At 42.6% G+C, this 16,315-nt stretch overlaps 1 protein-coding gene across 7 annotated transcripts in view; it reads right to left on the bottom strand.

Moving 5' to 3' along the window:
* Positions 1–16,315, bottom strand: part of AUTS2 (activator of transcription and developmental regulator AUTS2) — a 1,828,564-nt gene that overhangs the window by 1,507,756 nt on the left and 304,493 nt on the right. The window lies entirely within an intron of this gene.

Genomic DNA, 16,315 nt, shown 5'->3' with positions numbered 1-16,315 from the left:
AAAGGCAGACTGGTGTGTACCCTCCAGTATAATTTAAATAGGCGAAGGAAGAGCCAAAAGTTTATACTGAGAGACTCTTATGACCAGGAGGAAGGGAAAAAATTATACTGCACTAGCAAATCTACAAAGTACTGCAGAATACCCCTGTGTAAACATTTAAAAACCATCGATAAAATCTTAAACTTGATTCTAAAGACCACTGGAAGCCAGTGTAATTTAATCAACAGGGGAATCACATGATGTGATTTATTTGCCTTGAATAAGAGCTTGGCTGCTGCAGTGTTCTCTAATAATTGCAATCTTTTTAGTGATGAGATAGAATAGTCTTGGTAAAGAGAATTACAGTAATCTAGCCTGTTCATCACTACTGCATAGACAGATTTTTTAAAAAGATCATTTATATCCAATAAAGATCATAATTGTCGCAAATACATCAAATAATTAGAAATTGGTACATGTAAGGGCTGACATTTGGCTATAGCAATATAACTTCAAATCTAATTTTATCCCCAAAGAAGTAACTATATCTTTTGGACATATTGTATACCCTGCCACTGATGGAAGAATTGAGAACAGGCACATCAGTTTGATGATCCATAGGGCCTCGGTTTTAGAAGAGTTTAGTTTCAATGTATGCTTTGCTGACCGATCAAAAACCCCACTTAAGCAGGTTTAAATGAATCAGATCACTGTCATTAGAAGATCTTATATACGCTTCTAGCTGAATACCATCCGCATAAGACTGGCAGTCTATCCCAAAGCCCTCTGTATTTTCTATTTGAAAAGTAGTTTTGATTAGCTGGGCCACCCCAGGGGGGGTGGGGAAGAAGGGAAAGGAAAAAGTCACACATCTTGTGGACAGGACCCAAAAAGAGTGCACCCAAAAGAAGGCACTTTGTAAAAATATAGCAAATGATAGAAATGCAAAGCAAACTAGCAGAACATAAAACCATTTTTTTTCCCCATGCAAACCCCTGATACATAGATCTGAACAAGGTAAGTCTCATGAATAAGTGGCCCCCTTTTTCACCAAAGAGTTTACAATCTAAAAGCTGAATTTTCAAAAGCTGTGCGCGTATAAATTGGCAGATAGTCACGTATATGGTATTTTAGAAACCTTCAACATACACGCGTAAGAATGACAGCATGTAAAAAAGGCGTCCAGGGACATTCCCAGGCAGGACCAACATTTGTGTGTGCTAAGTTGCTATTTCATAAGAGATTTGCATGATAGATTTGGCAGCATGTAGTTACACCTGCTCTTCATCTGGAGTAAGTGAAATACTAATTAGGTGGAAATGGGGGAAGTTGAGGCTGAACAGCCAGGAGGATGTCGATGACCTGCAAATGGAGCAGGCAAACTGGCAGATTAATTGGTAACACTAGTGATTACATTGCTGTGTGCATGTTAAAAAATCTCCCAATTTACATGCAAAAAAAAAACCCTGACTTGCAGGGGGTAAACACAAGTAAATTACGCAGGTAAAATCTCCACATGTATATTTTTAAAGTTAGAAGCAAAACAGTGCGGGTACAGTAGTTGTGCACCCCTTATCCAGATACATTCTGATTTATCTGGTTAAGTAGCTTACTGGATAAGAGTTAAAAGTGCTATTTATCCGGTTAAGTCTCAAATACAGCTACTTATCTGGAAATGCAGCATTTTTAAGACTTGTCTGGCTATCTGAATTAGCCAGATAAATGCAATATGTATTCACATGTTTTTTTTAACATGCTCGCGCAGGTTGCACTGTACATTTGCGTGTATTTTATAACCCGTACATATCATATAAATGCAGGTTATAAAATACAAGAGTAGATTTCCGTGCACCCATATATATATATATACACTTATATGGGTGCACGTGCAGCTGTTTTAAAGTTATCATCTAAGTCTGAACACAAACACCTTAAATGATTGCTCAAGCAGTGAGTAAAAACTGGGCTGCAGTTCTCACATTCATTGTTTTCGCTCTGCCAGACCAGTAGGGCAACATTGTGGTCAAAGTTCCCATTGCCTATACCTATACCAACCAGTAAGGCAAGTCAAGTAGTGAGCGAGAGGAAGTTTTTACTAAACTGGATTCTTTCCAGGTTCTGAAACACTTCAAAAGTCAAACAAAATAAAATGTTACAATACAAGAACTTTGGAGACCACAGAGCTCAATTCTTCGGACATGGTCTCAAAAGCATAGGTGTGGCGTCATCCTTTTTTTTTTTTTTTTTTCCTGTTGGTCCTTTAGAATAGGGGTGAGCAAATTAAGGCCACTGCTGCAGGCCAGGCTGGGATGTAGCATTCACTCCTGGGGGAATTCTGCCCAACGAAATTTAAAATTCTGCACACAAAAACTTAAAATTCTGCAAACTTTATATTGGTCAAAATAACACAATTTACATGACAGTCTTTAAGTAATTACATTTTAAATGAATACAGAAAAAAGTTAATACTTAGAGATGCAGAATTTTAAATATTTGATCAGAATTTCCCTAGAAATTCACTGTAAGAGTGTCCCTCCCACTCGCTCTCCCTACTCCCCTGGCCACTTTGCCCTCTCAGGCCCCAACTCTTCCACCTGCCAGTATCTCTCCCCTCCACCTCTAGGCTCAACCCCTTCCACTCTATCGTCAGTCCCAGACTTTGATCCTATTCTCAGTCCTGCCCCTCACACAGGCTCCCTCTCTCACATTTGGGCCGATTCAGTAAAATGCCTGGGAGAGCCGGCGCTCCGAGGCGCTCTGAGGCCCACTCTCCCAATGTGTGCCCAGGCCACTCTCCTGGGCGCGCGATTCAGTATGCAAATGAGGGCCCGCGCTAATAGGGAGGCGGCAGCTGTCAGCGGGTTTGACAGCCGACGCTTAATTTTACCGGCATCGGTTGTCAAACCTGCTGACAGCCGCGGGTTCAGAAAACGGACGACGGCAAAATTGAGCGTCCGATTTCCAACCGACAGGCAGATTTGGGGGTTTTTTAAAGATTTTTTCTGCTGTTCTGTACATTTTGGGCAGGTGTTAATTTCTGAGAGTAAAATGTGTGGCTTAGCTGCACATTTTACTTTCTGTATCGAGCGGGACTAACCAATAGGCTCATCAATATGCATTTGCATGTTGAGCGCACTATTAGTTTCAGGGGAGTTGGACGCGCGTTTTCCATGCGCTATTATTACCCCATACTGTATAAGGGGTAATAATAGCGCATGGAAAACGCGCGTCCAAACGGGGGCTAACGGTGCGCTCGGCCTGAGTGCACCGTACTGAATTGGCTTGACACATGCTCTCTCTCTCTAGTACACACACATACACCCTCATACAGGCTTCCTCACTCTCTTGCACACACACACATCCCCTCATACAGGGCCCTCTCTCTTGCATACCCATCCACACAAGCTCCCTTTCTCTCTCACACATACATCCTCACACAGGCTTCCTAGGTCTCTCTCTCATGCACCCCTTCACACAGGCTCTGTCTCACACATACACAATCCCTTCACACAGGCTAGCACCCTCACATACACACAGTCCCTCTTACATACACACAAGCTCCCAATCTCTCACACACATACACACATCTTCACAATCTCCTCATATAGGCTCCCTCTCTCTGAAACCCACACTCAAGCATCCCTCCCCCCACTCTCTCACCTCCCAAGCTTTCTCTCACATCCTCCTGTTCACCCCCCCAGCTCTCTCACCTCCCATGCTCTCACACCCTCTTGCTCACCCCCCTGTTCTCTCTCACACCCCTCCCCCCGCTCTCTCATACCCCCTCCCCTGATCTCCCCTCTCTCTCACACACACACACACACACACACACACACACACACACACATTCACTCTCACTGGGGCCTTCATCTTCGCCGCAAGCGGAGCACATCCCATGGCACATGGGGGCCTTCATCTTCGCAAGGTCTGTTCGCGGCATACTGGGGTCTCCTCTGCCATTTTCTGAGCAGAATTTGGCAATTCTGCGCAGGAGGGGGAATCTAAGCATTGTACCAATGCACCAAGGGGACCCCCCAAGCCCTCGTTCCTCAACTGGAGTTCCCCTCCCTGTAACCATAAGAGAGTGGCCTGCCATTTGGGCAGGGCCAATTCAGGCGCAAATGTTTACCTACTCCTGCTTTCAAAGGCACAGCAGCTTGAAAAGCCTCTCATTTTTTCAAGATCAATTATTACTACCAGAATGTACAGGAGATCACAAAGAAGCACTCTGTCTAATGACAATAGCTAGAAAATGCCTGGCCTATTTGAACCTATGATGACCAGTTGTTTTTAAAAAAATTCCGGCATATAATTTTTCTCCAAGGCTCAGAAGAAATAAGAATCAAATCCTGAGCACTGGATACTACTAATAATTTTTATTTTAAAGCCTTACTTCTCCTTTTTATCCAGACTGCAGGCAGATTCAGAAGACAGTGAATTTTTTAAGAAGGCGCCGGCCGTCCATTGCTCCTACCATGTGACAGAGGCCGGCCAATGGCACCAATAGCCCCTGTCACACAGTAAGGGCAAAGGGCCATCAGCGCCATTTTGATTACTGGCAGCCGACGGCCTGAGAAGGGGAGATTGCTCCCGGCAAGTTTTTTTTGGGGGGGGGGGGGGGGGGGGGGGGGGTTGCAATTAATTAAATTTGAGGGGTTGGGGCGGGTTTCGGGCTTCAGTTCATGGGCATCCGAAATAAAATCAGCCCGAACCACGGGAAAATGAAATTTCCCGCGGCGGGCCGATAACGAAAGCCAAACCAAAAGGTTCCGTCAAATCACATCTCTACAACTAATTGACTAGCGCAAGTGAAATCGGACTTGTATATTGTCTTAAATTTTTGGGTGGTAGCTCTGGGTGAACTGGGGGAGTTCAGGGTGAAGTACTAGAGGGTCTAGGTGAACTGGAGATGGACTGAGTGAACAGGCGAAAGTATCAGAAACCCAGTGAATTCAAGTAAGCACGCATGTATTTTCAAAACGGTATACATGCATAAATTAAAATATACCCGCCTCCACGTATAAATCAGGGCTTTACGTATACATATTTTTCACATGTAAAATATATGCACATATGTTTATAAAATAGATAAAGTGCTTTCATCGCCTTGGAAATATATAAGTGTACTGAACAACTGCATGTACTTTCAGAGCATGTACATTATATATTATACAAATTACTGGGATAAATCTCTGCGCATCCTCTTTTGCACATAGAACCAGTACTACAAATGGATTTAGAAGTTAGGCTCAAAGAGGGTAATTTTCAAGAGGAATTACACGCTTAAAATGGCTTTAAATATGTAAATAAACTTTACATGTGTGAGTTTTTGAAAATTGCTATGATACATGCAATTGAATTGTCAATAGGTTTTACGTGCATAAGTGTTCTTTAAGTCCTTAAATGGGCATTTCAAAATTGCTGATATTTGCTACTTTTACACGTGCAAATCTTTTGAAAATTACCTGTTTATGATACACAGCTCAAGAACTGTTTTGGCATTTCTCTATAGCTGAATGAAAAGATTTGGAAAAACAGCAACACTTACTTGGGATCCCACGTCAACTGCTGTGTTTATCTCACGAGAGTGCCAATTACACTTTGGTTCAAAACCTTAAATCCTGCTGCTTAATTTTTATTCTATTTTATTTTTCAAAGCTGAACTCGGAATACCTCCAACATGTAAATATTACAGTGCTTTGAGGAATAGGGAAGTTAAAATGCTATACACAGAACAATGCTCAGGGTGGCATCCCAATGCACTGATTTTAATCTAACAGTCATGGCCCCAGCCATAATACTTTTCATTGGAACCGCAGGCCCATGCTCCCTATTGGTTTTTAAATTGAAAACATCAGTGTGTGGAAGAATGAGATAACAGGCATTTTAATCCATTTGTATAAATTTGTGGCAAGAGTTGTGAGGATGTCTGCATGCCATCAGTAAGTCAGCCAAACCACATGGACAACACATGGGGGAAAAAAAGAGCAAACAGATGAAATCCCAAGAGACCGTGTATGTTATAGAAGGAATTGCTTAATTAAATTGCATGAATCACCAAACTTCTTTTTCTATTTGACATGTTTCTTGTGCCAAACTAAGTTTATTTCATGGCAAATTATTTTTCCCTTCAAAATTTTACATTACACATTTGCACTAGACATCCATATTGGAGCCTTTTGACATTATTGACTTAACAATATAAGCCATTAGAATTCTTAAGTACTAATACTTCTACTATTAATCATATATATAGCACTATAAGACAAGCAGCACTTAACATAAATTGTACTTTTCTGTAACAGAACAGGACACCATAAACACACATCATCAAATCTTCTATTCCATTTTCACATCAGTCAACAATAAATACCTGATTTTACTATGGCTTTTTTCCCATTCTGTCTCTAGAGGGAAAAAGGCCATTTTTCTCTATGGGGAAGAAAGCATAGTAAATCAAGCCCAAAGTATGTTATCCTAGCCTGTATCAACCTGCATCTCTACTACAAAGGCTTGAATTTTGCTAACCGATGACGGTTGCAAAGAAATAGCAAGGCACAAGTTCTAGTTCCAACTGGTTTTGTTTGGGAGCAGAAACAGCAAAACAGATAGCTGGTAGATCAGTACAAAAAGCTAAACAATTAGAAACATGATACAATATATTGAACATTGACCATTTATTCAGAATTGTGCAAACAAGGCATATGAAGGGTAATTTTATTTATTTATTTATTTTTAATTTTTATATACCGGAATTCCTGTATGCAATACAAATCAATCCGGTTTACATGTAACGAGAAGGTTGCCCTGGTCTGGGAGGTTAGACCGGGGTTTTTTTTACATAGAACATTGAAACAATAACAATCAACCATTGAACATTATTACAAGGAACATAGAAAGTAATAATAATATTTAACCAAAGGCATTTCCAGGGTAAAAGAGAATTTTACGTACAGGAATGTCCATTTACGGGGATAGAGTACTTGAGGGGCTCCCTGCATATTACCATCTGTGTGCGTCCTCTGCTGCTGTTGATTTTCACCGTGGGCGGCTGTGCCGAGATCCCTCCCTGACGTCATTAGTCAGCGCCTACTTAACGCGATGAGCAACTATAGAAGTGGGCGAGAGCATTGGAGGGGCTCCCTGCATATTACCAGGGCTCCAATAAAGTCCAATTAAAGTGACGGGCTGTGATGGGACTTGGGGTAGTTGATGATAAACCCTAGTGTCTCCAACACTGAGATGGTCTCAATCATTGACCAGGCAGTCCCTGCCTGAGAGGTGCTCTTGACCATCCAGTCGTTCAGATATGGGAAAACGTGAACTCCCAGTCTGTGAAGGTGCGCCGCCACCACAGCCAGGCATTTCATAAAGACACGTGGGGCTGACACGAGCCCAAATGGCAGTGATACTGGAAGTGCTATTTTCCCACTATGAATCGGAGATACTTCCGGTGACTTGGGAATATCTCGATGTGAGTGTATGCATCCTCAGATCAAAGAAGCACAGTCAGTACCCTTTTTGCAAGAAGGGGATCAAGATGTTCAAGTAAAACATCTTGAACTTTTCTTTTTTGATGAATATGTTCAAGGTCCTTAGGTCTAGGATGGGACGGAATCCTTCAGTTTTCTTTGGTATCAGGAAATACCAAGAGTAAAATCCCTGCCCTCTTTTGCCCGGTGGAACAGGTTTGACTGCTCTGGCCATTAAGAGGGAGGAAAGCTCCATTAGAATACTCCTGATGTACTACTGAGCCCCAAAATGGGCTCAGGGGGCAATTTGGCAGGGTATCCAATAGGTTCAATTGGTACCCCTAGCAAATGATGGACAGAACCTACTGGTCTGAGGTCACACTGGGCCATTGATTTGCAAAGAACCACAGCCTGCCCCCGACCAGCATCTCCATAGCCTAGATATGGTGACTGGGCTATGCTCCCTATGATCCAATCAAAACCCTGTCCCTGGAGCTGACTGAGGCATCAGCTGGGGTTTTGGAGCTCTTTGCTGCCTGAGATGGCCATGAAAGTTCTGGTGTTGATAGGAGCGAAAGGGCAGAGGATAGTACCTCCTCAGGTGGAAGAAGGACCTGATCTCGCTGACCTACTAGATGAGGAGGACAGGTCCAGAGTGCTGGTGGAGGGTTACTAAAGGTTCACATGGTGGTCCCGGATTTGGGCCAGTGTGTAATTGAATTTATCTCCAAAGAGATTCTCTCCAGTGCACAGCACATCAGTGAGTTGCTCCTGCACTTCTGATCTGAGAGCTGAGGTCCGCATTCACGCAAGTCTGTGGGCACCGATTCCCTCTGCAGAGACCCTCGATTCCATTTCAAAAAAATTGTAGGTCAAGCGGACCTCGTGTTTTCCACACTCCAGGCCCTTATGCACCAGCTACAGGAGTGTGTCTTTCTGCTGCTGAGGCAGTTGTTTGGCAACATCCTGCACCTGCTTCCAGTTATCCTGCATATACTGGCTCACATAGAACTGGTAGGCAGCTTTGTGGGCAATAAGCAAAGCCCTTGGAACACCTTCCTTCCAACAGCATCCATCGTTCTGTGATCTTTCCCCAGGGGCGCTAAGAAATGGGTCCAAGAACACTTGGCCTTCTTGACAGTGGATTCAATACCACTGATTGGGGAGGCAGCTGATGCTTGTCGAATCCAAGCACCTTCTGGACAAGATAAACTGCACCTGCCTATTTGTTCATGGGAGGCACTGTGAGGGAGTATCCCACAGCCTCAAGAGTAACTCCACAAGGATCTTGTGTACTGAGACTGCCATGATTCCTTGGAAAGGCTCCTCAAACTGGAGGATATCGAGCATTTTGTGCCTGGTATCCTCTTCAGTCATTAACTGAAAGAGGATGGCTTCCACCATTAACCAGACAAAGCTTACGAAGGAGAAGTCTTCCGGTGGGGACTTCCTTAGCTCCTCTGGAGGAGCTGGAACTGAGGGGAGGCTATCAGAAGCACTGTCATAAAACCCTGATGAGTATCTCCCCAGGGGTCATAGGTACCCTCATCCCCACTGTCATTGACTCGGGATGGGGCCCTGGGCAATCGGCCTTCACCCAGCGGTGTAGGCACTGATGGAACTGGACGAGAGGCCATGGTTCCTGATGCCTTTGCCAATCTGGGGGGAGCATCCTCTGAGGAATCAGCCCAGATGATCAGGGAGACAGCAGTGCCCCACAGGGCATTGATGCCATCACAAGAACCGATGCTGGCTGGGTCGGTAACATGCCGATGAGCACATGCAAGGATTCCAGCAGCAGCTAGAGGAGTGACGGTGCTGGCGCCATGTATTGCCTTGTCAACAGTCAGCTGCTCATGCCTCTCCAGTTCCTCACTGAATATTGCCGATGCCAATACAGGCTGCCATGGAGAAGATGTGACCAGATCCTCTTTGGAGCTGGGAGGAGGATCGATGGCTGACATCAGGGCTGATGGAGTCCATGACACACCACGGCATTGATGGAGGATTGGCTGTCCTCGCCATGGGGTTGGAGAAGTTGGTGCATCATGCATTGATGGGCCCAATGCCAATGCTTCTTCGGCTTCCCTCGATTCTTAGCATGGTCCTTCCCCAGTCCCGAGGTTGAAAATGAGGAACCCGACATTTTCAACCTGGAGGAGCCCAATAATGGTTGGTCTCCAGCGTCCCTTCCAGCCATTGCCATCAATGGAACCGATGATCCTGCCGATGATTATAGCTCGGTATTCATCAGTGCAGCTCCAAGGTTCCTCGATGCCGATGCCTCCAATGCAAATTCTGATGGCTTGGTCATCTCTGGCCCAAAGAGGTGCTCCATCATATCAAGCTAGATCTTATGTCCCTTTGGGGTCATCTTGCTGCTCTTGATGCAACCCCAGACTTCATGCAATACTAAGAGGCAAATGATACATTTATTATGTAAGTCCATGATAGACATGGTCTTTGTGCATGAGGGCATCTCTTAAATCCTGAGGGGGACATATCAGAAAGAAATAAAAGGGATGCAATATCAAAATCAATGGCGGTGGATGTCGATGTCGTTTGAAGCACTGAATGCACTGCCACCTGGGGTATCAATGCAAAAATAAACTTACCAATAGCCGTTGAAAATCCTATCTAGGATGCTAAAAGGAGAACTGAATGAGGCAGTGAAGAAAAATTTTCGCAAAAACAAAATTTTCCCCAAAACAGGCCAGAAGGGCCAAAAGTTGAGCAAAGTGAGGTTCTCACCCAACCATGAAACGACATGTGCTGCAGAAAAAAAGAGCTTAAAGGGGATCCCGCATGGATGCATGGCATAATGCATGCTGAGCATGTCTAATGAGGCTCAGTCAAAGATTTAGAAACTTTGACATGAGTTTTCTATGCCGGGCTCCATGCAATGATGTCACCCATGTGTGAGGGCTACCATCCTGCTTCTCCTCGGAGAAAAACACATATTGATGGGTAAAACGATTTAGTTACATACTAAGATAGAAAAGTACCAATCCAACAATTTCCGATTGCCACATTGGTGGGCAGGAGGGGATTATTTTTGTTTTACTGTGGCAGAAATGGATGTAGATGCAAAACACTTTTTCACTTCATCTAGATTACTACATACAACAGTTAGGCAAACAGAAGGTTGGACTTGATGGACCCATCCCCTAGTGTTCTTTCAACCTAATCAATTATGTAACTACAGTTTCCAAATTACTCCTAAAAAAAAAAAAAAAAAAGGAAGAAGTTAAATTGAAGGAGGCAATGCTGAAAAAATGACACTGGAGCTCAAATCTACTGGCTTCAGGAGACATAACTCCAAATATGAACATGAATGAAATTCTACACTGTAAAGCTCAACTAGGAAAATCTCTCAATCACAGATGCATGTAGAAAATATTTATTTGATGACATTCTTTCTGAATACTTTTGAAAGTGACGTCTGATACAGTTTAATTAAGTTGAAGAAAACCCATTTCTGACAATGTGCACCTGCATAAGATATTTCTCATGGCTCCAGGTAAAAGCTATATTTTGACTGATGGAACAAAATGTTTAAACAATATCTGATCTGATATTAAGTTGCTTTAAAACAATTATTGCTATTCTACAAACACAGTCTCCATTGTTCTTTATGATTCAGTAGACCCGACGAATTGCAGGAAATCTTTGAACAGAGCAGGCGCATCTTCTCAGAAAACAAAAAGCTGACATGGATACATCCCAAAAGTATTTGTTGACAGACACATGAACGTGATCAGAATGCATGAAGCAGAGTGTAAGAATCTGTTTTTGATGCTCTACCCCCCTCCCCCCCCCCCAACTCCTCCTCATTTTTAGAAGCCTGTAGATGTTTTACCAAAGTTTCCACTTACATTCAACACCACCTGCCAGGGGGAGAACTCAGATCATTTACTATTCAGTATTCATTTCTGAATATACAAATGGTTTGCCCTCAAAGCCTTTTTGAAGAGCCGATTCTCTTTAATCTTGAAGGTCACTGAATAATCGATCCATTGCTCTTACTAAGAAGGCTCCTGAATGAGGGAAACCAAGACTTTTGCTGACAGGGGAACACAATGTTAATCTCTTGTAAATTTGTTGTTTTTTTTCCCCTTGCATTATATGAAAGGGACATTTATGCTTATTACCATAATAGGATTTCTACTTGCACCTAAATTGTCCATTATGGAATTGGTATTGGAAGCATCTTCTCAGCAGTGACCCCTGACTTACTTGCCTTATAGCAATGAATCTGTAAGGAAGGTCCTCACAGCAGCAGAATATTTCAAGAAGTCAGACAGGGCTTAAAGGGATGCACTTTTATAATGCACCATTTAAAGTTTGAATTCAGGATACAACAGCCTTGAGGAAACAGCAGATTTATTACTCATAGGTTTACAATACCCTTGGGTAGTGTCAGAACAAAAAAGAACTTGCAGCAGAAATAACCTGGGGATGGGATTGCTCCTAAATACAACTCCTCATCTGAAGATTAGAGAGGAAAATAACCATCTTGTGCTAAGTAGTGCTGTTACTGTTCCTGTGTCCTTAGGGAGCACACAAAAATGAGAAGCAACATTTCTTATTTATAACCTCTGATTTGTATTTACTGTAATGAACAATCTCTCTCAGGAATTTTCTTTTAGTGCCACTTCTTAACACCATGTTATTCTCAAGAGGATTACTGGTGCACACAGCCCTCCTAGGTGGAAGCATCACAAGGTCTCATCTATCGGCATTTGAGAACCATCTCATTGCGTGAAAGTCCTAGCTTCTTATCCCATCCAGCTAAGGAAGCGAGCCTAGGGCCTCATTACAAGGAGACACCATTGGCAAACCAAGAAGAGACAGCAATGGTCTGGGACCACCTGGAGAATCTGGAAGGGGTTACACTCAATTAGTACCCATTTAGGCACTGATTCCCATGTAAAACTCTTTGCTGTTTCGTGCTTGCTGTAAGCTTAAGAATACCCTTATAAAGTCCTGTCAGTCCATTTATTATATCTGAGATATTAAGATTCAATTGAAACTGACAGAAAAGACAAAATGGAGAAGGAAGGGAGAAGATATTGCATGGGCTATCAAATGTTTGTTAAAATAAATCACCAAGTACAGTCAGCTTATTTAGTAGGGAATGTGCTTTTGTTTGTTTCATTTCATCTGAGATACGCAAAATCGATTAGTGCGAAATAAGAGGGTAATTTTCAAAGGCATTTCTGCGGGTAAAACAGTGCTTTACTGGTGGAAATGGCCTCCGTTATATAACTAAGGGTAGATTTTAAAAGGAGCATGCACGTCAATATGCGCGCTGTTCTGAAGCGCCGATTTTATAACATGCGCGCTAGCACGTGCATGTTATAAAATACATTTCCCGCACATACACGCGTGCTGGATTTTAATGTCCGTGCATGCATGTATGGGCGGGTGACCTCCGCGCGCAGGGGGAGAATTTTAAAAAGCAACACGCAGTGACACGGGTAGGGCTTCCCCAGTTCCCTCCCAATCTGCTCCAATTAAGGAGCAGACTGGGAGAGAACTTCCCTATACCCTTACCTAACCTTCCTACATTTTCCCCTCTCCTCCCCGACCCCTAACCCCTTCCTAGCTATAAGATTTTTTTGTTATTTACCTTTCTGCTCCTTTGGAGCAGCAGTAAACTCCACGTGCTTGGTTCCTGCCTGCTTGCTACAGTTCTTGCCTGGTTCCAGGACCCGAGTCTTGCTACAGTTCCTGCCTGCTTCCAGAACCAGAACCCAGTTACAGTGTTGCTACTGTCCTAGTCTGGTTCCAGTTACCTGTCCTGATACTCAACCCGCCTAAGTCCCAGCGGTTGGGCTCCTACGGGCTCCTCCCGGGGGAGTACCAGCTTCCAGGGTGAAGAGCATCTACGTCCCGCCTGAACATCTGCCTCCCGGCCTGCTATTCATTAGAGACATTGACCATCTATTCCCAGTCTCCAGCAGGTCGGCCCAAGGGTCCACTAAACTGAGACTCCCACACACAAATCATATGACAAACAGGTTGTACAATTCTGGGTAAATTTTCAAAGAAGTTATGTGTATAAAATTAACATATCTGCACGTACATGCTATTTTATAAACATCAAACACATGCGCGTATTTTCAATTTCACATGCACATTTACCTGCGCAAAAAAAGCGGTATTCTAGGGATGTTCCAGGGCGAGGCCAAGATGCACGCATGTAAGTTGCTATTTTATAAGAGATTTATGTGAATTAAATTAGGCAACTTACTGTATTCTCGCAATTTTATATTTGCTAATTATCTAGCACAAATGATATTAGATTTGTCTGTTTTTTGTTATTGTGGGGTAGGAGGTCTGGGTGAACTGGATGAAGTACTGGAGAGTCTCAATGAACTGGTGGCAGTATTGGCAAACTGGCAATTTCAATTTCAGGCATGTTTTAAAATATAGTGACTTCCACATATAAATCAGGATTTTACACGAGTAAGTTATATTTTTTTTCATGCATAAAATATGTGCGTGTATGTTTATAAAGTAGGTAGGAAGAGAACATGCTTTCAATGCATTGCCAGTGTTTGCGTATATGTTGGGTGTAGGCACATGTATTTTATAATATGCGTGTACCTGATACATGCAAGTTATAAAATACTATAGTAGATCTCTGCACAGCCATATACATGTGTCTTTGGGGACACGCGGAGTTGTCTGAAAGTTATCCCCTTCTTGGTGTAAACTGCCAAACTATCCCAACAGCCAACCACCAGAAGACCATGAATATATCTGAAATAACTAATGACTGCAAAGTATTACAAATGTGCTATTTTAAAACATGAAAACATTAAAAATGTTTGTCATAGCGTTCTCTGTCACTTCTTATACACGATGACATAAAACGCTAATGAAATATCATTTGTCGTTCATTCCGTTTTAGTGTGCGCTATTCCAAAAGTAGCATACATTGTAAAACAGAGAGTGCTGTTAAAAAAAAAAACAAAACAGCAGCACGCATTAAAAACGAAACAAACAAGATGATATACTTTTCAAAAACAAATAAATGTAAAATGAAACAAAACTGTTTTTCATTCATACCTAGAAAGCAAGAAACTCATTTTGCATAGGCAACCAGAACACTGTCTGATGGTAATGACATTCGGTCGCTTATGTGCCAGGTCAGTTTTGAATTGGCCACACACAGCCATAGGTTCTGTGCCTCTGTGCCAACCTAGTCTCTGTGAGGACCTGCCCTCCTCCATTCTGAAATCCTCAGCCATGAGCAAACATTTCATTTGCTGTAATACAGATGAATGCTTCGTAATTTACTGGCAGCTGCTGGCAGCAACACCCCCCCACCACCACCACCACACACACACACACATACATATATATTCCTATTAACCAAGCTGTGACTGATTTATGGGAGGCTTAGTTACATCAAAACAAATGATTGTGACATCATTTATATGACTATTTACAACTCTTTAATAGGGTTGCATGAAAAGGGGCAGCACGGCAGAAACCTCAACACAGTTGCAAGTACTTGTCAGTGCTTGATGCACTAGCTTTGTTCACTGCTACAGAAACCAGCATGGAAGCTGACCTCTCCTGCTTCATCTATCACTGAATGAGCCAGAGAACATACAATCAATTCTAATTAGAGAGATGGGTATGCCCACAACCCACTGTGCCACTTTCCAGCACAATTTATCCTCCAATGATGCAACTATGTACCGGTGAGGAGGACAGCTGGGCATTTCCAGGGTCACAAAAGAAGGAATGTCATGTTTCATAGACAGGGTGGCTGTATTCACTGAATCAGGCTTTGATGGTAGCTAAGGACCTCGAAGTTCGTCTGTTCTGCCCAGCTCCGTCCATGCTGCAGTGCCACAGACCCCAGATGAGCTTTGACTTGCTCCCAGGAATCCGTTCTGCTTATTCTCCCATAGTGTGTCTTTTGACCAGGTCACTAGAAGGCACTCACAACTCAAGAGTATGGTAGGTATGTCAATTAGTGTCAGGCAGTCATTTTTAGACCATCACACCCTGTGCTGGGTGCTATTTGAATCAGCTCAACATAATCTCACTCACTAACACAAGGTTGCTGTACAACAACCAACAAAGTAAAAAATGTTTGGTTATTGGGGTTTACCACTGCATACTATATTCATAAGTAAAGCACTTTCTCTGATATAAAAAAAAAATAATAATAATGCTATTTTTGTTCAGGGCCACGTTGCACGTTTCTTATTTTCAGTTGGTCTCTGACCCCTGCTGATTCGTGCAGTACAGTTTCAGCTGTCAGGTGCAACCAAGCAAAAGTGAATTGACCCTTCAAGAGAAGACACAAAGTTCCTGCCCTATGCTTTCCCAAGTATTGCAATGCCAACAACATATTCTGATCTTTTATTTTTTATTTCCAAATGCACTGAAGGTAAGATATCACTAGTAACATCTTTATTTAAAATGTATTAACCGCTTATCAACCTTTCTAAGCGGGTTTCCAGAATAACATTCATAATAATGACATTAAACAGCTAAAATAATGCTAAAAAAATATAAAAGCAATACATATAAAACAAATTAGGTAATACAACAATACAAAGTGCCAATAAACATTTTTGCCAAGTTAATGGCAAAATTGACTCCATCTCACCATGGAGTAGACTGGGCTTTAAGACACAACCTAGTAAAACAACCTCTCATGACCTGGGTTATGAGGCAATATCATAGATATTTTTATAGGAGAAAACAAGATGGCTTCCCATCTTGTTTCCCATCTTTCTGCCTTTAGCTACCTTCTGATCTGCTGTACCCCTCTGAACAATCACAGGTCCCTTTGCTTATGACTGGACACAGCAGGGGCATGGCCAGCTTCTAGA

Source organism: Rhinatrema bivittatum, chromosome 8 (genome assembly GCF_901001135.1).
Source record: "Rhinatrema bivittatum chromosome 8, aRhiBiv1.1, whole genome shotgun sequence".
In the NCBI taxonomy this organism is placed as follows: domain Eukaryota; kingdom Metazoa; phylum Chordata; class Amphibia; order Gymnophiona; family Rhinatrematidae; genus Rhinatrema; species Rhinatrema bivittatum.
Note: the sequence above shows the minus strand (reverse complement) of the source record. Positions and strands in the feature narration are given on the sequence as shown.